Source organism: Erythrolamprus reginae, chromosome 2, assembly GCF_031021105.1.
Source record: "Erythrolamprus reginae isolate rEryReg1 chromosome 2, rEryReg1.hap1, whole genome shotgun sequence".
Lineage (NCBI taxonomy): Eukaryota > Metazoa > Chordata > Lepidosauria > Squamata > Dipsadidae > Erythrolamprus > Erythrolamprus reginae.
In genome coordinates, this window is record NC_091951.1 from 159,368,324 (window position 1) to 159,390,792 (window position 22,469).

At 41.1% G+C, this 22,469-nt stretch overlaps 1 protein-coding gene across 2 annotated transcripts in view; it reads left to right on the forward strand.

Annotated features, from left to right (window-relative positions):
* The window catches only part of RPTOR (regulatory associated protein of MTOR complex 1), a 494,232-nt gene that overhangs the window by 269,499 nt on the left and 202,264 nt on the right, over nucleotides 1–22,469 (forward strand). The gene's annotated exons all lie outside the window — the stretch shown is intronic.

Here is a 22,469-nt window from a genome sequence, read left to right on the forward strand (position 1 = left end):
ATATACACTGTTTGTTGTGTATTTCTGTGCATGTGTGCCTGACCCATAGAAATAGCAAAGAATTGGAGAAATGTACATTATGGCAGTATATTGATACCAGAAAGTTTTCTTAAATGTAATCACACCAACTCCTTCCAATTATTTAAATAGATCTACTCCAAACATGACTAATTCAGGGTTTAACTCAGCTGCCTTATCTTTATACTAAATAGGATACTGTCACATTTCGGATTATACTTTTACAGATCTTTAAATTTGATGTGCATTTCTGGAAGTATTCTCTGCTATTTAAAAGAAGATACAATAGCACTGGGCCTCTTCAGATCAAGTATTTATTTTAAAAAGCTTCTTCATTTTGTTAAGTTGTCTAGAACAATAATAAAGCAGTCTTTAAAAACAACTCTAATAATTTGAACATTCTATAGACATTTATAGTTATTGATCTACATATGGATTCCAATCCCCTATTTGTGATCTCCAATGAGAAATACAATATCATCTCTGAATAGGGTTAATATATTTCCGTGAAAACCTCCCAAATCCTTCCAAAAACCAAAAATGGGGGTGGGGGATTGAAGGGGAAGAGATAGAATCTGAATATCCTGCTCTGCCCATTTTGTTAGCTACTGAGAGAATCATAAAGATGGGTCTAGAAATGAAATGTCAACTATCCAACTACTGAACCCAAAAATAGGAAGCACCATCGCAAGGTTTGAATTCACCAAAGTAAAACTTCATTGGCTATGCTATATTGGTGTATTAGTTTCCTATTCTCCTCACCCCTGGGTTGTCCAATTTTGAGACATCCTTTTGTTATGGGAACAGCCCATCTCTTTCTCAAACACCTGCAGTGGTGACCTTGATGGTTTCTATGTTCTCATGATCTCCATGTACATTCTTGGTGTTCCATTTCCCCCTTCCCTTCCCCCTACCCAGTTCATTGGCAAGTTGAAAAGCATTAGGGTTTGAAAGAAGCAAAACATTCAATCTTGACATGAAAATAGTTGTCTGTTCCTCACCGTACCTTGTACCAGACAAACAAACAACCCCTAGTGCATATAACCAGCAGAGTTTTCAGAAACTGTTGTCATTTAAGATTATTGCCACCTGAATCTCTTCTGATTTTTTTTTATTACTAGGTTGGTGATGAATTATAAGCCACATAGCAACTCAAGGCATTTTGATTCATCATAAAATCTGTTCCCCTTTCTATTAAGCAGCACATTTATAGAGAAATTTACCCAGAAATAAGTCCCACCACATTAATTGACCTTACTCCAAAGTACAGTGGTAGTCAATTATATGTATTACTTTTTTTTTAAGTGCAGTTGTTCATATCAGTTAAGCAAGCTTGTTTTTAAAAGAAAAGGGTAATCAAAACACTTCCATTGCCTTTAATTTGAATTCATCTTTAGGATTTTTAAAAACTCATCTACTATATAGTAGAGATATTTCATTGCAAAGGATCTAAATCTCAGCTGGTCTTGAGCCATGGCATGTCTTGTTTAAGAAGTTGAATGTTGCTCATCTGCTTTCAGACAAATGCTTTTAAAGACCATTTGAGAAATGGCCCAGAGCACTTAATGTAAATCTCAGTATGGACTGGCTCAATAATGCATCAGAAATGATCTTATCTCTTAAGCAAAAGCAATGAATATTCGTCTCACACCATGTACTTTTTTAAACAAGGGATTGATATTGTATGTATGTATGTGTGTAGGTTAGGTAGGTAGAGACAGATAGACAGACAGACAGATAAACAAGACACTGTGTGTGTGTATGCATGTGTGCGTGCATGTGTACACATATACAAATTGTACAGTTATTGACAAATTATTTTGTCAACGAATTACCAATTGGCTAATGTTTAGTGGACCCAGTAAATTTCTGTATAAATTGAGGCCTCTCTGCTGTCTCCCAGTTAGCACAGTATGCCACAACTTAGCAGGGTCCACAGAACAGAGTTTATGTGAACCTGTAATATTCTAAAAGGCGACTAAGACAATAGCTAAAAGATTTTGAAGTCACTTAGTGCGTGTGAACTTTCAGGAAGCCTTTTGTTAGGATTTCCTGTGATGAAAAGTAGTGGGTGAAATAACAAGATGCACAGCATGTGAGGGCTACTTTAGCAATGATTCTTTTCCCACTTGCAATTTAAATTGGCACCAATATGCCTCAGCAGTGATGAGGTCCTTCATTCAAAAGATATTTCACTTAGGTCCTGGTCCAGAATTTAAATCTTCTGTCATCACCATATATTTGAATTAGTTTTTTTCCTGCTTAAACCAACTGAATCCACCAGAGCAATAAGGTATATAAAATTCATGCTATCTCATAGTATCAAGTCGGTGTTAGTGGGGGGTCAGAGGTCAACCTCTAGGTCTCTCCCTTGTGGGGTGCCTCAGGGGTCGGTCCTCTCCCCCCCTGCTATTTAATATCTACATGAAACCGCTGGGTGAGATCATCTAGAGGCATGGGGTAAGGTATCATCAGTACGCTGATGATACCCAGCTGTACTTCTCCACCCCATGTCCAGTCAATGAAGCAGTGGAAGTGATGTGCCGGTGCCTGGAGACTGTTAGGGTCTGGATGGGTGTCAACAGACTCAAACTCAACTCTGATAAGACGGAGTGGCTGTGGGTCTTGCCTCCCAAGGACAATTCAATCTGTCCATCCATTACCTTGGGGGAGGGAATTATTGACCCCCTCAGAGAGGGTCCACAACTTGGGCTTCTTCCTCGATCCACAGCTCACATTAGAGCACCATCTTTCAGCTGTGGCGAGGGGGGTGTTTGCCCAGGTTCGCCTGGTGCACCAGTTGCAGCCCTACCTGGACCGGGAGTGACTGCTCACAGTCACTCATGCTCTCATCACCTCAAGGTTCAACTATTGTAATGCTCTCTACATGGGGCTACCTTTGAAGAGTGTTCGGAAACTTCAGATCGTGCAGAATGCAGCTGTGAGAGCAATCATGAGCTTTCCCAGATATGCCCATGTCACACCAACACTCCTGCAGTCTGCATCGGTTGCCGATCAGTTTCCGGTCACAATTCAAAGTGTTGGTTATGACCTATAAAGCCCTTCATGGCATTGGACCAGAATATCTCCGGGACCGCCTTCTGCCACACAAATCCCAGCGACTGATTAGGTCCCACAGAGTTGGCCTTCTCCGGGTCCCGTCAATGAAACAATGTCATTTGGCGGGGCCCAGGGGAAAGAGCCTTCTCTGTGGCGGCCCTGACCCTCTGGAATCAACTTCCCCCAGAGATCAGGACTGCCCCCACTCTCCTTGCCTTTTGCAAACTTTTTAAAACCCACCTCTGCTGTCAGGCATGGGGAAATTGATTCCCCTGGGCCGGTCTGTTTCATGCATGGTATGTTTGGGATTGTTTTTACATTAAGGGTTTTAAACTGTTTTAATATCGTAATTGGATTTGTATTATGCTTTATTGTTGTGAACCGCTCCGAGTCTTCAGAGAGGGGCAGCATACAAATCTAATTAATTAATTAAATAAACAAACAAACAAATATAATAATAATAATAATAATAATAATAATAATAATAATAATAATATGTGATCTGTGATTTCTGGGAGATGATACCTGCCCATCAGATAAAACAGGCTCACTATTTTCTCTGTTCCTTCCTCTACCTTTATATAACTCCACTTATTAGATACTGGATTGTATAAAAGCTCATTGGTTTTCTCAACTGCCTTTACTTTCTCTTGCACTTTACTCCATTCCCTTGCTTCAGGCAAATACAACATTCATTGCAGTAAACCATAAAGAAGGAATAACACAGGAGTGAGTATAAAATTGAGGAACCCCAAAAAGGGAGAAATGTTTCCAAATACTCATAGATTCTTTATCAATTTTAATGATTTATCTGAATGCAATTCCTGCCTTCCAGCAGAATCTTCCTAAGAATTAGGAGCATCTAAAGATAAAATGAGGAAGATGCAGTAGCTGTGCACTTCCTTGTTACATCATCCCGATTTGTATGTTTCACACTAGCCAGATTAGGCTGTCAAAAGAGAAGACTCCCAAAGGAGGATAGACAAGAAAGTGGTATATTGGCACCTTTGCTAGTAAGGATTAATTCAGTATCAAATACAAGTACAGAGCCAAGATGGAGTTGTATTAAAACAATTTTTCCCCAGCAGTGGTTTCTTTTTATCTATACAGAGAAAAGGGAATGGTGCTTTAAACCAGCTGTAAGAAAACTCCCAGCTAGGAAAATAAACAGAAGTTGGTCTGCAGGAGAATATTCTGGGTACTTCTTATTTAATCATTGTCAAAAATAATAAAAGTAAAAATTCACTGAAAGCATTGTTCTTCTGACAATTAAACGTAGGCTTAAGGCTCCAGAATCTGCTGGAGTGGGTGGCTATAATAAATATAATGACATTATTTATTATTGTTATACCACCTGTGTCTGGTTTATTTGCCGTCTATCAGGACTCCTTTTCTGTAACTGTGCCTACCTTCTCAAATGAGACTTCCCCCAAGATGTAGATGGCCCCTAAGTTGCTGGTGTTTCGAATGGCCTTGAAGATCTGTTTTTTGCCCAGGCCTCTGGCAAGGAGACTGAAACCCTTGGATTGGGTGATTTGTTTCTTTTTTGTTCCTGTCCACTTCTTGTCTTCTTTGCCATTCTTTATTCTTCTGTTCTTTCTTTATTGCATTTCTTTTCTGTTTTTAATGTTATTGCTTGCGAGCCACCCACATTGGGAGTTATCTGAAGCTGAACAGCATACAGATTATTATTATAAAAGTAATAGAAGAATTGTGAAGAAAGCAAGAGAATGGTTTTGTTAGTTTTAAGGGTGGGCTGCTGGAGATTCGCAGGGGTTCAGGAGAACCTCTAACTAAGATTCTGTGAGTTGGGAGAGCCCCCAAATCCAATTCCTGGCTAGCCCTGTTCACCCCTCCCCTCCCAGGAGTCCCCATGCAGCCCGTTTTGGATGCAGGTAAGTTCAGGGCGTGCTTGGAGGATTAGGGAGGGCAAAATGGGTCTACTGGAAGTTCGGGAAGGCAGGAAATGAGCCCGTTTCTGGCCTCCAGAGGATGTACGGAGTCTTGGGAGGCCGTTTTTGCCCTCCCAGAGGCTCAAGGAAAACCCCCAGAGCCCAGGGAGGGCAACACCCTCTGTGATGCAGGAAGCCGACTAGGCCACAGCTACCCAGCAGTTGGGCAGAAAACCCCTTGCTAAAATTTTTGAAGCCTAGTTATTATGAATGTTTCAACCCTTCTCCTTAGCAGCAGGAGTATAGAGAGTTGCGCTGAAATGCCTGAAAAAATTATGCATGGAAAAGAATAATGTATCGACACTTCATTTGTGTATGCGCAACCATGTCTTTTTCACTTGATCAGAAACTTAGCTAGAGGATTAAATTGGGACACCCATTTATTCCCAGAGTAGAGACCTCCATGGGTTCCTTCACTTGTAAGGGAATCTACTCTGCATATTTTCTTAACAGCACATTGCTGCAACCACAATGGGTTCTGGGAACTTGGCTGTTAAGTGAAAAGGTCTCTAACCACAATTGTACTTAGGATCATAAAGTTTTTTTTCATCATCTTTGTAATTGGGAACAGTCACTAAATGAGGAAGTCACTAAATGAAAATTATCTATACATCCAAAGTGTATCTGTTAAAGATTATTTTTATGTTACTGAGTAGTAAGGGCAACAAAGGCATCGTGCTTCATAAGAGCACTTCATTTTGAGTTATCAGGAAAGCTTCATTACTACCTGTTCTCTTAAATGTTTTTTTTAAAAATAATGCACATGTAAGTTTGGACATGAATATTTTCAGGATATTAATCTGCTTTCCTTCAAGGCTTTATTTATGGACGTTTCCTTTGGCATCTACCATGTTTTATGACCTTCCTGATTTGTCATTTTAATGACTTTAAAAGACCCTTAACTTGTAGGTTGACTTTGTATATGTCATTAAAGTGACAAATCAAGAAGGTTATAAAACATGGTAGAACCATGGAAAAGAACCCTGCCCCTATCACTATCTTTTTGTAATGGAATGCATGGGTGACCTTGAGGAGACGGGGAGGAGCTACTGCCACGGAAACCATCCAACAAAAGGGGCAGGAACCAGCAATCACTTAAGTGGCAGAGACAGACCTGTCCTAATGTAGCAAGTCCCTAAAAGTGGAAGGCAGGAAGTTGGTACTTTCAGACTTACAAGATTAAAGTTATCTTAAAATAAAGCAAATCTGGCTCATTTAGTCATGTTTCCTGTCTTTGCCCTGGAAGATTAAAAATCTTCTAAAATATCCATTAATTCCAGGCACATTCTGTAATTCGTTGTCTTGTTTTTAAATGCACTACTAGAAACAAATTCCCTTGCTGATGTCCTATGCACCTTTGGGGAAATGGGTGAAGGTAGTGTTAAGACTATCCTGAATGTCTAAAAATGTTTCAGGAATCAAGGGACTGTTTTACCTATGTCAGTGATGGTGAACCTTTATTTCCTTGGGTGCCAAAAGAGCGTGTTCACATGCTATCATGCAAGCATGAGTGTTCACACCCATAATTCAATGCCTAGGGATGGCAAAAACAGCTCCCCCCCTCCCCAGAGGTCCTCTCGAGGCCAGAAATGGTTTGTTTCCCAACTTCTGGTGGACCCAGTAGGCTTGTGCTTCACCCTCCCCAGGCCCCAAAGCCACAAGCACCCTCCCAGAACCTCTGTTTGAGCCAAAAATCAACTGGCCAGCACACATTGGAGCTGAGCTAGGGCAACAGTTCGCGTGCCAGCAGCTATGGCTCCACGTGCCATCTGTGGCACCCGTGCCATAGGTTTGCCATCACTGACCTATGTTCATTATGCATCATACTAATGTAGGTGTTTTGCCTGTGGTATTTATGAGAGTACATATTGAGTACCTTTATGAATTTACCTTCTGTAAAGTTCATTTTTGAATATTCAGTGAGAAGATTGATTTAGGTCCATATATATGGCACGTCTAATTAAATTATAGATCTTCAACTGCTGTAAATTCTTCCTAATGTGAGATTCAAATGCAATCCACATTTCATATGGAAATGCAGCATTGCAATCAAGTTCCGAACAAAAACCTTTAATTTATTTTGGGCTCTGAGTGGCTCCAATGCTCAGTGGTTCATTTTGTATTCTTCTCCTTCTTACGCGTTTTCCCCCAGATTGTTAAAATATATTTCAGATTACATAGACTTTGCACCAAATATAAGTGGGCTGGGTATTAATTCTAATAATTTTGTGTTACGAAACTGATCCTAGCCTTTCACTGTGGAAAGCATAGGCACTGATCTCCTTCTGCTCCTCCAGAGAAACTATAAGGAACTTTTACATTTATTTTAGCAAAGCCCACCAGCTAACTTTATCCATTTTTAATATTTACTAAGGACTGTCTTGAGTTATGAGTGTCAACCCTGAAGCTGATGTGGCCGAAGCCATCTTGGAACTTCAGTGCTGCTGGTGTGGAGTGAGGGATAGGGAAGGGGTATTAGAGATAGCTGGGGTGCTGTAGTCAAAATATCATGGGAACCAAGGGCATTCTCACACCTGGCCGGAGAAGGGAGGAGTGATTTCACTAGATCAGTGGCCGCTGTGTTGATTGGGCCATGTGACTGATTCTTTGGATTTGAAGGAAAAACTTTTACTTTTAATTGGCTGAAAACCAAGAGGCCTCTCAGAGTTTGTTTTCACCAGGTATGTGGCAATTAGACATTTCCAATAAAGCTATTATTTGAGGAATCCATCTGCCTCAGTTTTTGCTTGCAATGGATCCAGGGGTGGGCTGGTGCCCAGATGGGGGGGAAACACAGTGGGGTAGCGAAAATGGAGTTCCACCCCAGAGCACCCAATTTGCACTGAAAGGTGAAAGAAAATGCAGGGCATCCTGCATAAGCCACACTCACAGGTGGTAGTAAAAATTTTGGTGGCCCTTCACTGGATGGATCTATTACTTGGAACCCTGACAATGAGAAGTTGGGCGAGGAGGGGATAAAACAGTGATGTAATTAATTCATTACCTGAAGCTATATTTAATCATGGTACATGATATATAAGCTACAGTATGTTTCTTTTACTTCTAAGGATCTTTAATACATAGCAATAAAGGAAATTATCTCTATTATAAATATAGCTTCCCTGTATTTATTACAAAGTTGAACGATCCTAGGTAATCCTCTATTTACAATATTTCATTTAGTGATTGTTCAAAGTTACAGTGGTGCTGAAAAAAAGGTGACTTGCGACCATTTTTCACTCTTAACAATCGTTACAGCATCGCCATGGTCATGTCGCTTGACCACTGGCTCATATTTACAATAGTTGCGACCTTCTGACAGCAAAGAGATGACCACATTCACTTAACAGCCTTATTATTGACTTAACAACTACAATGATTCACTTAACAACTGTGGCAAGAAAGGTCATAAAATTAGGGAAAAGCCAACAAATGCCTCACTTAGCAACATAAATTTTAGGCTCAATTCTGGTCATAAGTGGAGAACAACCTGTACTAATAGCCTTCTGAGTAACTCATTTCTGTGGGCATTTCCGCATGCATAGTGCATATTCTTTTTTTGCCTTTTAACCACAGTGTAGAGTCCTTTACTGGCTTTGAATGATATTTTAGGTTTTGTAAATTGTGGTCGTCGGTCAGTGAAATGAAATCACTGTGCTGGTGTCTGAATTCTGTGAGCGTTGGGTGCTTTGAATAGAGTCTCCCACCTTGGTGAGGTAAATCCTGGGGAGATGAATTCTGTTGCAGGATTAACATTTAAGCTTGGCCATGTCATTTTCAATTGCTTCAGTCTCCCGTCTTCAGTGGTTTCTCTCTAGCTGTGTTTCAGTAGCTTTTGTGAAAAGAAAAGCATGATTGTGCTCCTCAGTTGTGAGTGGACCAAAGGAATGTGCGTATGCTGTGAAACGTTTTAACATTTTTCCACTTGATTTGAGTTTCATTTTACCTCATGAATAATAACAAAAGTCCCCTTTTAGGAGTTTATAAGGGAATCATTTCATCTTCTTTGTGTGTGCATTGATATCTGCCTAAATAGGATAAAATGTTTTGTGTGTTTGCCCAAAGCAAATTTCTTTCTCTGTTTCATACAAATCAGCTTGGATTAGATTTAAAGGCTTGTTGGTGCCCAATTGATTTCTTCAGCACTAACAATATAGAGTTGTTTGTTCTACAAATTTATTGCATTGGTTTATTCTGTTCTTTAAGATTATTCGCTACCAGATTCATTCTGTTTGGAAAAATATCTAATGATGTTTGTTAATGCCTGTGTTGTCATTTATTGAATGAATGCTCTGTCATTCAGGTGTGGGGAAAAATCCCAACAAACAGATAGTTATTTGCCAATGTGACAGAGACCAGATTAAATGCTAGTTGCCAGATTAAAATGACGACAGAAAAGCTTTGTTGAGATATAATCACTGTAATGCTCCAGCTGTGGAAAACACGCTGTAACATGCTTTTAGGAATATATTTTTCCTTCAGTGCCTAAATTTATTTATTTTTGCTCTGCAAAATTTGCATGTTGAAACATAACAATTAAAATATTTTGAAATTGTATTAATTTAAACTGAGCCCAAATCTCAATCTTGCATAATTTATTACTTTGACTTTTTAAACATGGGGCTCTCTAGCTCAGTGATAGCGAATCTATGGCACGCGTTTCACAGGTGGCATGTGGAGTCGTATCTGAGGGTAATAATAACAATAATAATTTATTGGATTTGTATGCCGCCCCTCTCCGCAGACTCGGAGCGGCTAACAACAATGATAAAAACAGCATGTGACAATCCAATAATAAAACAGCTAAAAACCCTTATTTATAAAAACCAAACATACACACAAACATACCATGCATAACTTGTAATGGCCTAGGGGGAAGGAATATCTCAACTCCCCCATGCCTGGTGGTATAAATGAGTCTTGAGTAGTTTACGAAAGGCAGGGAGGGTGGGGGCAGTTCTAATCTCCGGGGGGAGTTGGTTCCAGAGGGCCGGGGCTGCCACAGAGAAGGCTCTTCCCTTGGGGCCCACCAAACAACATTGTTTAGTCGACGGGACCCGGAGAAGGCCAACTCTGTGGGACCTTATCGGTCGCTGGGATTCATGTGGTAGCAGGCAGTTCCGGAGGTAATCTGGTCCAATGCCATGTAGGACTTTAAAGGTCATGACCAACACTTTGAATTGTGACCGGAAACTGATCGGCAGCCAATGCAAGCCACGGAGTGTTGAAGAAACATGGGCAAATCTTGGAAGCCCCACGATGGCTCTCGTGGCTGCGTTCTGCACAATCTGAAGTTTCCGAACACTTTTCAAAGGTAGCCCCATGTAGAGAGCGTTGCTATAATCGAACCTCGAGGTGATGAGGGCATGAGTGATTGTGAGCAGTGACTCCCTGTCCAAATAGGGCCGCAACTGGTACACCAGGCGAACCTGGGCAAACGCCGTCCTCGCCACAGCCGAAAGATGGTGTTCCAATGTCAGCTGTGGATCGAGGAGGATGCCCAAGTTGCGAACCCTCTCTGAGGGGGTCAATATTTTCCGCCCCCCCCCCCCCAGGGTAATGGACAGACAGATGGAATTGTCCTTGGGAGGCAAGACCCACAGCCACTCCGTCTTATCTGGGTTGAGTTTGAGTTTGTTGACACCCATCCCGGCCCCAACAGCCTCCAGGCACCGGCACATCACTTCCACTGCTTCGCTGACTGGGTACATGAAGCGTTGCTCTATGTCAGCTCCAGCTTGCATGCACACATTGGCCAGCCAATTTTTCACCTTCTTTGGGGGCGTTTTTGCTCTCCCCAGGCTTCAGGAAAGCCTCCTGAATCTTGGGGACAGCGAAAAACAACCCAATCGGAAGTTTACTTGTGTTCTCACCCCCAGACTACTTTTTGCTGACAGAGGTCTTCAGGAACTTCTTCGGCTTTGGACAGTTGCAGCCAGGCCTCCCACATCTTGGCCCATTTCTTCTGCAGCCTGCAAGTTTTTCTTGAAGGCCTCTGCAGCTGATAACAGAGCTCCAGATCGATCCGGAGCTCTGTTATCGGCTAGAGATGTCTTCAGGAAAACCTTGCAAACTACAAAAGAAATGGGCTGAGGTGTGTGAGGCTTGGCTTCAACTATCTGAAGGTAAGTAGTAGAAGCCAGATCCACAGAAGACAAGTAGTATGGCAGCTCCACAGCTTTAGTGAAGCCTATGCATATGTGTGAGGGGAATAGCGTGGCCGTTGTGCGCATGTGTGGGAGAGGGCATTGCATTATGAGTATTGTTAGTACTATGTACAAGACAGTTGGGTTTGCAATATCTAAACAAGTTAATAATGAATGCTTATACGTATTGAAGTACTATAGCTTTAAGAGGTAGCGTTTGCAAATTGCCATAAGAGGGAGCCAGAAAGCATGATTCTCTGTGACTGATGTAGTAAGCTCTGTGTGTTTGATGATAGTTTGATGTATTTGTAAGCTGTAATGTACCTGATATGTAAGACAAAGACAGGCTTGTAATAATACTATTGTATTAAGAGATATTGACTGGTTTGAATGTGTATGACCAGATTGTTCAACTTGCTATTTCTGAAATAAACGCTACTTTATGCACTTTAATGTATCTGTCTTGTATGACTGAATAATTACTGCTGAAATATCTGCTGGAATCCCATGTTTTCCTTTGTGCATGTCCTTGATAACTCAAAGGTTCTGCACACCCCTTAACATGCTAGCGCACACGAACACACCCTTTTGGCATCAAGCTAAAAAAGGTTTGCCATCACTGCCGTAGCTGAATGATTTGCCTAGAATGATTCAATTAAAGCCGGTTTAAGGTCATGTCTTTAGGTTCAACTTTATGTGATTTTCATGTCCATGCCCATTTTTTGTCATGAGAGAAATGGTTTAGTGGGTTCTGGAATGTTTCTGGAATTGGTTCCCTCCTCTCCCCTCCCCTTTCATATCTATATAGTCCTGGGATTTCTTTGCAATTTCCTATTCAATGCTAACAATGTTTCGCCCTGCTTAGCTTTTGAGGATGAGCTGTGGTATGCAAGATGATCATAGTCCCCTTATTAATTTTATACGTCTGTCTGTCTGTCTGTCCATCTGTCCCTCCATCCATCCCTCCATTCATGCATGCATGCATGCATCCATCCATCCATCTATTTATCCATCCATCCATCCATCTATTTATCCATCCATCCATCCATCCATCCATCTATTTATCCATCCATCCATCCATCTATTTATCCATCCATCCATCCATCCATCCATCCATCCATTCTTCCACACACATACCAGGAGCTCTCAGTTTACAACAATTTATTTAACAACTATTTGAAGTTACAGACTGTGCTGAAAAAGTGATGTACAACTAGTCATTACTCTTACGATCATCACAGAATTCCGCAACCATATGATCCAAATTCAGGCTCTTGGCAACCAGCATGTATTTTATGGCAGTTGTAGCATCCTGAGCTAACATGATTGCCATTTGCAACCTTCCAACAAGCAAAGTCAATGAGAGAAGCTGGATTCACTTAACTGAAGTGATTCACTTAATGACCATGGCAAAAAAGGGCATAAAATTGGATGCAACTCACGCAATGACCTCATTGCTCAGCAATGGAAGTATGGTTTCAATTATGGTCATAAAACAAGGATGACCTGTACAAGGCAAATTCTTCTTATTGTTGATAGTGAAACATTGAAGATCTGAAGGAGCCTGTTCAGCCTAAGAGCTTCATGCATGCCTCCTACAGAAACTTCTAAAATTCTACTCGATACTGTATAGTTGGTAAAGCAGGATGAATTACAAATAAACTGATTGCTCAAAGTATGAGGCTCCTAAGGAGGTTCAACTGAAGCAAATTGGTCCCAGCAGCAAAAATTTAAGAATTCACTGTCAACAGTAGAGCCAGAAGAAAGCTAGAGCTAAATGGCACCCAACATTCATACTTAACTGATCACCCCCTAGCACTGCCATCTTCTCTTCTTTCCTACTATAGGCCAATGCTCCTTGTAGCAACAGAAAAGAATATCTTGCACAAGGAACAAGTTAATTTCATTTTCCTTTATAAAGTAATTTACTTCTTGAATTATAAGTTAGTACTTATCATCAATCTTGTGAAACACATAGAAAACCCCCATTTAATTAACAAATGGATGCTTCAAACTTTCTGCTGAAAACCTTGTTTACAAATTCCATTATAATAATCCGTGACCATACCTTTACAATATAAATTGGCAACCTCTGCATGCCCACAAAATTCAGGCTTGCCCAAATTGGTGCAATTAGTGCAATTGGCCAGTTCAAGAAAAGAAATTTGAAAAGGACAAACGGAACAGAACAGAGCATTGATTTATAATTCAAGAAAGAATATACATAATAATAACTTACCCAATATGCTCCTAAAGACTAAACTGTTAACACTTTTAGAAATCTATATCGTTAGGCCATTAGTGTTTGCAAAATGCAACAATTATATACTCATTTTAATAGAAAAAAGTGCATCTTTTATAGTTTTCAGAAGGACAATTTATAGAAAACATGAGACAACCATTTATATAATTATTTGCCAAAACACAAGTGGATGTTTACAAAACATATTCCCAAAAGGAAAAACAAGAATCAATCACAGCTATCAAAACTTGATGTGGAAGATGATGACCAACTTGAGCCATTATAATTCTGATTTCATTCTGATTCAGTGGAAATAAAGATTTAGAATGTTACAACAATTTAGAGTTCAGCATAATAAAGTGCTTTTTAAGAAAATCTGAAAGTTCAGTGCCTTCCTCCTCTTGTTTATAAAGTCAAGCCTTGCTGCACCTCAGGAGACATAAACTAGAAATAAGTTGGAAAAGGTTTGGGATAAATTATTCAAAAGTATATTATAGGTTTGCTATGTGTGTATTTGGAGTGAAGTGAGATGGAATTTTCAGTAGAGGAAATAAACACTTTATATTCTGAAATAAAAGAGAGCTGCCTTTTCCTCCAGGGAAAAGGGGTTGTTAATGACAAAAGCCACTGAGGCCTTTCCAGGCTTCCATTTTTTAATGTGAAATCATGAGGGAACTGGGCTGCTTGCATTTTTCTTCAATATCTGTATTCCTTCAAAGTTACAGGTTTCTTTTAAGTTGATAAATATTCTGTTTTCATTTGTTTTGTTTTGTTTTGCTTTGCTTTATTTTAGGGCCAACTAAATTTTTGGTGATGAAAAGGTCCATTGCCAAAGGATATGTGGTCTTTTTAAAATGCTTTTCTTTCTTTCTTTCTTTCTTTCTTTCTTTCTTTCTTTCTTTCTTTCTTTCTTTCTTTCTTTCTTTCTTTCTTTCCACATTAGTGTAGAATTGGCAGTTTTAAGCAGTCCAAGAATGAGCAGTCAACATGGTAACCTTAAGGTAGTACCTAGTCTAGAGCAATAACTCACGAAGCCAACTTAACAATGAGAAAGTTGCTTTATAACTCCCAACGTTTTTGTTTGATAATATAGTATAGTCGGAATAAAGGCAGATATTCTTCCATCTCATTGAAAGGGTGAACATTCACAGCTTCATCCTACAAAGAGCTAAAAATAGGCTGTGTTCTTGTTTATTGCAAAAAAGAGTGCTTAAAATGGATACTACAATAAATTTTTGCATATTGCATGTTTTCCCATGATTACTTCTTTCTTTTGCTTGCTTTTTAATTAGTCCAATTTAATTAGTTTCGTTAATTGGTTTAATTTATTTAATTAAATTTAATTAAATTATATATTCTAGTAGAAGAAAAGTAAAAGTGAGTTTCATTTAATAAATACAGGGTGCGCTCCAAAAGTAATGCAATTATTTTTTTAAAAGTAATTTATTGAATAGATTTGCACAAACACTTAAAATTCTTCAAAGTACTGTCCTTGGGCCTCTACACATTTTTTCCAGAGACTCTACCATGACTTGTACGTACCCTGGAAGGCATCTTCGGGGACCTCTCGCAAGGTCTTCGTCACGGCTGATTGGATCTCTTCTATGGACGAAAAACGGGTTCCTTTCAGGGCTACCTTAATCCAAGGGAACCAAAAGAAGTCTGCTGGGGCGACATCAGGACTATAGGGGGGGGGGCAGCGTTGGCATCTGGTGTTTGGCCAGGAACTCACGGACTCGTAACGCGTTGTGGCAAGGCGCGTTGTCGTGATGGAGTTGCCAGGTAGCGGAGATGTCTTTTCTAGTCTTGATGACCCTTTTTTCGAGTCTTTCCAGCACATCCACGTAGTAGGCAGCGTTAACTGTCTGTCCTTGAGGAACAAACTCCTTATGGACCACTCCTTTACTGTCGAAAAAGACAATGAGCATTGTTTTCACTTTTGATTTGCTCATTCTTGCAATTTTTTTGGGCTTGGGGGACTGGTCAGTGTGCCACTCAGAGCTTTGGCATTTTGTTTCTGGGTCGTATTCAAAATCCCAGGTTTCATCACCAGTGATGATGTTGTCCAAATAATCAGGTTCAATTTCTATACGTTGCATAAGTTCACTTGAAATTTCCGCTCGGTTGGTGTTTTTGTGACACAGTCGGCATGCAGAGGTTTACAATAACTGACGTCCTGCGCGGCAAAGCTTAGCGTCCCCCCCTCCTCTACTCCCAGTGCTTCGGTCCACTCTGACCAATAGGAACAGTGCGGGAAATTCAATTGCATTACTTTTGGAACACACCCTGTATGAACCTTTTCTACCCACTGAGTCGCAGGAACTTTTTAATAGATTAGATTACATAGCGAGTTACTGCATCTTTAAGTGAATTGCATGGTTGTTAATTCATCATTGACTTTACTTGTTGGAAGCCCCCTGGGTAAATCACAAATGTTGATCATGTGACTCTGGGATGCTTCAACCATTCTAAATACTTTTAGGATGCTAAGCACATGAATTTCGATCATGTGGCAATGGGCATGCTTCAATATTTGCAAGTGTGAGAATCAGTTGTAAGTCACTTTTTTCAGCACTATGGTAACTTTGAACAGTGGTTAAATGAATGGTCATAAGTTGAGGACTCCTTGTAAATAAACATGAATAGCCCACTACTTTGGTTTTTATTCTTTCCAGAGTTTTAAAGAGGTTGAGGAATTCTAGGAGTTGAAGTCCACCCATCTTAAAGAGGACTATTTCCAGTGAATCTACTCTAAGGGCAGGGAATTCTGTTAGGTTTCTGCAATTAGATGCAACCAGACCATTTCATCAGTATTGAGCATTCTTTCTTGCTTGTCCAATTAGAATTTAGACAGAGGCCAATTCTGAAACTTGGCAAGGAAATTCTTCTGAAGATAACTAAATTGTATTCTTTCCATATTCTAGAAATAAATTCTTGAGGATTTGACATGGATTAGAAAAGATATATTTAAATATCATAGATCTAGTTCATTTTAGTCTAAGTACAGGTAGTCCCCAACTTATGACCACAATGAAGTTCAAAATTTCTGTAGCTAAGCAAAACAATTGTTAAGTGAATTTTGCCCAATTTCATTGACTTTTCTTGCCACAATTGTTAAGTGAATCACTACCATTGTTAAGTTAGTAACATAGTTGTTAAATGACTCCGGCTTCCCATTAACTTTGCTTGTCAGAAGGTTGGAAAAGGTAATTACATGACACTACAACCTTTAAGCAACCATTGTTAAATGACGGCTACCTGTACAGCAAGAAAAGTAAAATGAATCAAGCAATATCTGACAGAATTCAGGCTAATCCCCAACTCATTCTGTTGCTGAAGAGAAGCATACTAAATTCTGATACAGTGAATTGATTATGATTTTAAGAAATAATATTGCAGGAGTATGATTGCATCGATTTTTAATGGTGGGCTTCAAGAAGAGAAAGCATTTTGCTTTTAATTTGCTGAATTCTCTTTTTTAAAATTTGTATTTGTATTTATTTAGTTTGTCAAGCATGTATGAGAAAGCAAGTATAAGTATGAACATAACATATAAGCATAATGAAGGAGTATGAATAAATGGGAACAGTAGGACAGGGACAATAGGCACACTGGTGTGCTTATTGCATGCCCCCCTTCCTCCTAGGAATGGGGTGAGGTCCATGGTAGACAGTTTAAGGTTAAAGTTTTGGGGGTTTGAGGATGTAACAACAGAGTCAGGTACTGTATTCCAACCATTGACCACTGTTGCTGAAGTCATATATTCTGCGATTGAGTTTACTTTGAGTTTACAGTGTTCCCTCGATTTTCGCGGGTTCGAACTTTGCGAATAGCCTATACCACGATTTTTCAAAAAATATTAATTAAAAAATACTTCACAGGTTTTTTTCTATGCCATAGTTTTTCCCGCCCGATGACATCATACATCATCGGCAAACTAATATTTTTTGCAAATAAATAACCAAAAAAAATTATTGTTAATAAATAATTATGTTTATAAATATCAGGATCACTAAGTGTCTTATTCAATGGTGAGTACCAGTAATAATGGTGAGTAAATGGTTGTTAAGGGAATGGGAAATGGTAATTTAGTGGTTTAAAGTCTTAAGGGATAGCTTGTGATACTGTCCATAGCCAAAAATGATGTATTTACTTCCGCATCTCTACTTCGCGGAAATTCGACTTTCACAGGCGGTCTCGGAATGTGTATTATTGCAGTTGAAACTGAAGTAGTCATTGACAGGTAGAATATTGTAGCAGACAATTTTGTACTAATCTTAGGTCAGACCATAGGCGGCATAGTTCTAGGTTGTCTAGGTCCAAAAGTTCAAGCCTGGTGGCATAAATTCCATTGTGAGCAGAGGAGTAAAATACTCTTCTCATAACATGCCTCTGGGCTCGCTCAATTGTATTAATGTCCGTTATACAGTATGAATTCCAGGCAGATGAGCTGTATTCAAGAATTGCTTTGGCAAAGGTTTTGCAGGCTCTGGTTTGCAGTACAATGTTACGGAGAAGAAGCTTCGCAAAATTAGGTTGACAACTTTTAATGTCTTTTTGGCAATGCTGTTACAGTGAACTCTGGGGCTTAGATATTTTGAAATGAGTACTCCTAGGTCCTTGACAGGGTGAGGGTCGTCTACGAAGTTGAATCCACCAGTTTGTATTTGGTGTTCTGATTTTTGTTGCCAATGTGTAAGATTTGTTGGTTGCAATTTTAAATAAATTTAAATACCACTGAATTTCTGAGGTTTTAAGATCTGACCTTGCAGGAAGTGTCCTCTCCTGCCACTCATCTCCTCCTTGATCCCCTTTGATAGAAACATTTGACCTCTTTACCATTGACCACTCTGACACAATTTTGAGCCTTTTAGTCACATCTGTCTCTATGGTCTAATGACCTCCACTCATCTCTGGCGCAATTTGCAAACAGTACAAATCAAGACTTGTAAATGTGTCTCTTCTAGTTACCTTTCTTCCTCCCTAAGCAATATATACCCAGATAAACAACGTTCACATTGAAGTTTTCCCTGCTATTGCTTCTCCGTAACTGTTGGGAGATCAGTCTCTTTTGTGAGTTTCCTTCCTCCTTGTTTTCTTCCCTTAAACTTAACCAGCATTGCTTGGTCTTAGACCCGAAGCTTAATGGTGTCACCATAGTGTGTGTGTGTGTTCCCTTACAAAATACACAGACAAATGATATGCATACCTTTCTTTGAGGTTTAGGTTCGGCAGAGCTGAGAAACAAGGGGAAGTGTGAGCTCTGAAATTGGATTTTTGACTTTGTTGTTGGCCATCCTCCACAGCCAGTGATCGAAACGTTAAAGGGGCCTGTCAGAATTGTTCACAGAATGCCATTTATCCATTCCTCCCCCCCTCTGCTTTTTTTTCCCTCTTGCCCAGGTTAGATTGCCTGCCTAGGGAAATGTTCAGGTTGTGATTAGGTTACCCAGGGAGAAACCAAACAAAGCCTAGTGCGAATTAAGCTTCAGAGAACACATTCATTTCTAGGAATCTCTCCCTCCCCTCGCGCCTTGTTTGAGCACCAGTTAAGAAGAGGGAGGGGTATGGCTTCCTTTACTATTGCTTTACTTTTTCTCTCTGGGGACAGAACCCAGGCCAGATGCAGTCTTACCAATCAGTTGGTAAGAGATACTGGTTGTTTTCATTACAACTACATAGATCTCTTGCTGCCCCGACTGGGGGAGGGCTATTCGCTTCCAGGAATTACTTTTCTAAATATATCCATGAAGAAGGAACAGTCTCCAAACCTATGAATCGAATCTCTGCAATGAGGCTCAGGGTTTCAACATCCTGTCTCTTACGTGGCAAGCTGAATTTAGAACCAGGATATAGATTTCATTGCAATAATTGACTCCCGCTCTTGTCGCAAATCTAAGATTAATACTTTCTGCAATTGTTCTCTCTTACAATTTTGCCTGCATCCTGGGTGTTTATTGAGCTTGTGGGAGCCATATATTGCTTTTGCTTTGAAGCTGTTTTTATTACCCCCTGATTATCTCATAATTATATAGGCAGCCTATTGTGAAAAAGGAAGGTCATTACTGAAGGAATCATGGAAAAGAGGGAACAGATGAGGCTATATGCAGCAAGAAAGATCTGGAGAGTTTTGAGACTCATTTCTTTCTTATTTGTAATTTCTGTTCTGAATCTTTTTTTTCTCCACAGTTTCCATATACAGTGATCCCTCGATTAGCACGGTCTCGATTAGCGCGAAACGCTGCAACGCGGTTTTTCAAAAAATATTAATTAAAAAAATAAAATATTAAAATAAAATATTAAAAAATAAAAAATAAGTCCACGCTAGTTCTCTCTCTCTTTCTCTCCCTGTTGCCGGCGTGGTATATGAGAGAGAAAGAGAGAGGCAGAGGTCGGGCGCATTATCGGGAGGTGGAGGCGGCGTGGGGACGCTGGGTGCCGGTTCCCTGAATGGAGACCGCCGGCCGCTCAATCGGGCCGGCAGGGAACAGAATGGAGCCTTCCGCGGCGGGGCTGGTAAGGGGGGGAGCCGAGGGGGGAGCCGAGCCCAGCCCCGTGGCATTCGCCTTCCTCCCGCCCGCAGCCGAGACTGATCGTGGGCTCCTTCGCAACCTCGGAGAGCTTCCTGGTTTTCGTGAGCTTTCATGCCCTGGAAGCTCTCCGAGGTTGCGAAGGAGCCCACGATCAGTCTCGGCTGCGGGTGGGAGGAAGGCGAATCCCCCGTGGGCTCCGTTACATCTTCCACTGCCAGCCAGGCCATGCTGGCGGCAGCGGAACAATCGCTGGCTGTCAACTTTTCTTTTTAAAACTGGGCAGGAGCTGACTTGCCTCCCCAGTGCTAAAAAGAAAAGTTGACAGCCAGCGCTGCGACTGACGGAATGCTGAGCCTCCCGTTTTCTCTCCCCCCCCCCTCGCCCCTTCGCCTCCCTGTGTTCCTAGGAGAAGTGCTGGGGATTGAGGCAAGACAGACCTTCTGCTCCTCACCAGCACTTCTCCTAGGAACAAAGGGGGGCGAAGGGGCGAGGGGGCGGAGAGAGAACGGGAAGCTCAGCATTCCGTCAGCCGCAGCGCTGGCTGTCAACTTTTCTTTTTAAAACTGGGCAGGAGCTGACTTGCCTCCCCAGTGCTAAAAAGAAAAGTTGACAGCCAGCGCTGCGACTGACGGAATGCTGAGCCTCCCGTTCTCCCCCCCCCACCTCGCCCCTTCCGGTTTCGGCGTTCGGCAACGGAGTCCGGCGCTGGGGCCATGCGGGGCCGCTCATCCAGGGGGGCGTGGACTGGCAAGTCGCCCTCCTTTCTCTTTCTTTCTCTCTCTTATACCACACCGGTAACAGGGAGAGAAAGAGAGAGAGCGGAGGGCACCTTGCCGGTCCACGCCCCCCTAGATGAGCGGCTCCGCATGGCCCCAGCGCCGCCCAGGCAGCTTGCCGCTTGCCGTATTGCAGCGAAGGAGGCGAAGCAAGGCTCCAAGCTGCAATACGGCAAGCGGCAAGTGATCTTGGGGTTTCCCCTTTGCCTGGGCGGCGGGAAGACCAAGGGAAGGTTCCTTCAGCCGCCCAACACCTGATCCGCTCCGCAGCGCGGCAACGGGGAAACCCCATCTTCGGCTCCTCGCTGCTTCCGCGCTGCGGAGCAGATCAGCTGTTGGGCGGCTGAAGGAACCTCCCCTTGGTCTTCCCCGCCGCCCACACGCAAACTCCACCATCTGCGCATGTGCGGCCATGAAAAAATGGCGCACATGCGCAGATGGTGGTTTTTACTTCCGCATCCAGTATAACGCGGAAATCGGTTAGCGCGGGAGGTCTTGGAACGTAACCCCCGCGCTAATCGAGAGATCACTGTATACATCAATAAGATGTATTCATGTATACAGTATATGGATTAAAAATATTTCAATAGCATATACCTTTCTCAATCAATCAAAATTCATTAACCTGTTTTTACACCTAGTCTTGCTATTATTAGTTAGTCTGCTTCTTTCTTTTCTCCGCACTCCCCTCTCTCTATCTCCATGTCCTCTATCTATTTATTTATTTATTTTTATTTATTTATTTTGTCCAATGCAAATTGAAAGTTAAGGAGAATAAAAACGTGTAGTAGTAAATATCAGGGAAGGGATAGAAGAAGAGATATGAGAATAGAATACATCAATGAAGAGTAGAGGAAGGATATATGGATGGGAAAAAAGATATATAAAATATAGGAGAGACAATTGGACAGGGGACGGAAGGCACACTAGTGCACTTATGCTCGCCCCTTACTGACCTTTAAGGAATCTGGAGAAGTCAACCATGGAAAGTCTAAGGGAAAAATGTTGGGGGTTGGGGGTTGACACCACAACCTTACTACTTCTGTCCTTCTTCCTCCTTCCCTCTCCTCCACTTTTCCCCTTCCTTTCTACTTCCTCTTTCTCCTTCTAATCCCTTCCTGACTGATTTAATTCTAATACAAATTACATTTAACAGATTGATAACATTTTCCCATACTTCATTAAATTGTCGGCATCACTTTTAAACATTTTTTAACATCTATACTGTTAGCTCTTTATTTTAGGTATATTTTCTTAATCTAATGCAATAATCTAATGTGCTCAGATGAATACAGGTAATTCTCGACCTACAACCGTTCATTTAGTGACCATTTGATGTTACAACGGCACTGAAAAAGTGACTGATGACAATTTTTCACACTTATGACCATTGCTGCACCCCCAGGGCCACGTGATTTATATTCAGGTGCTCGACAGCTGGTTCATATTTATGACAAGTACTGTGTCCCTGGGTCATGTCATACCATTTTGTGACTTTCTGACAAGAAAAGTCGGGGAAGCCAGATTCACTTAAAAACCATATCATTAATTTAACAACCACAGTGATTCACTTAACAAATGTGGCAAGAAAAGTCGTAATACAGTGTTCCCTCGATTTTTGCGGGGGATGCGTTCCGAGACCGCCCACGAAAGTCGAATTTCTGCGAAGTAGAGATGCGGAATTAAATACACCATTTTTGGCTATGGACAGTATCACAAGCCTTCCCTTAACACTTTAAACC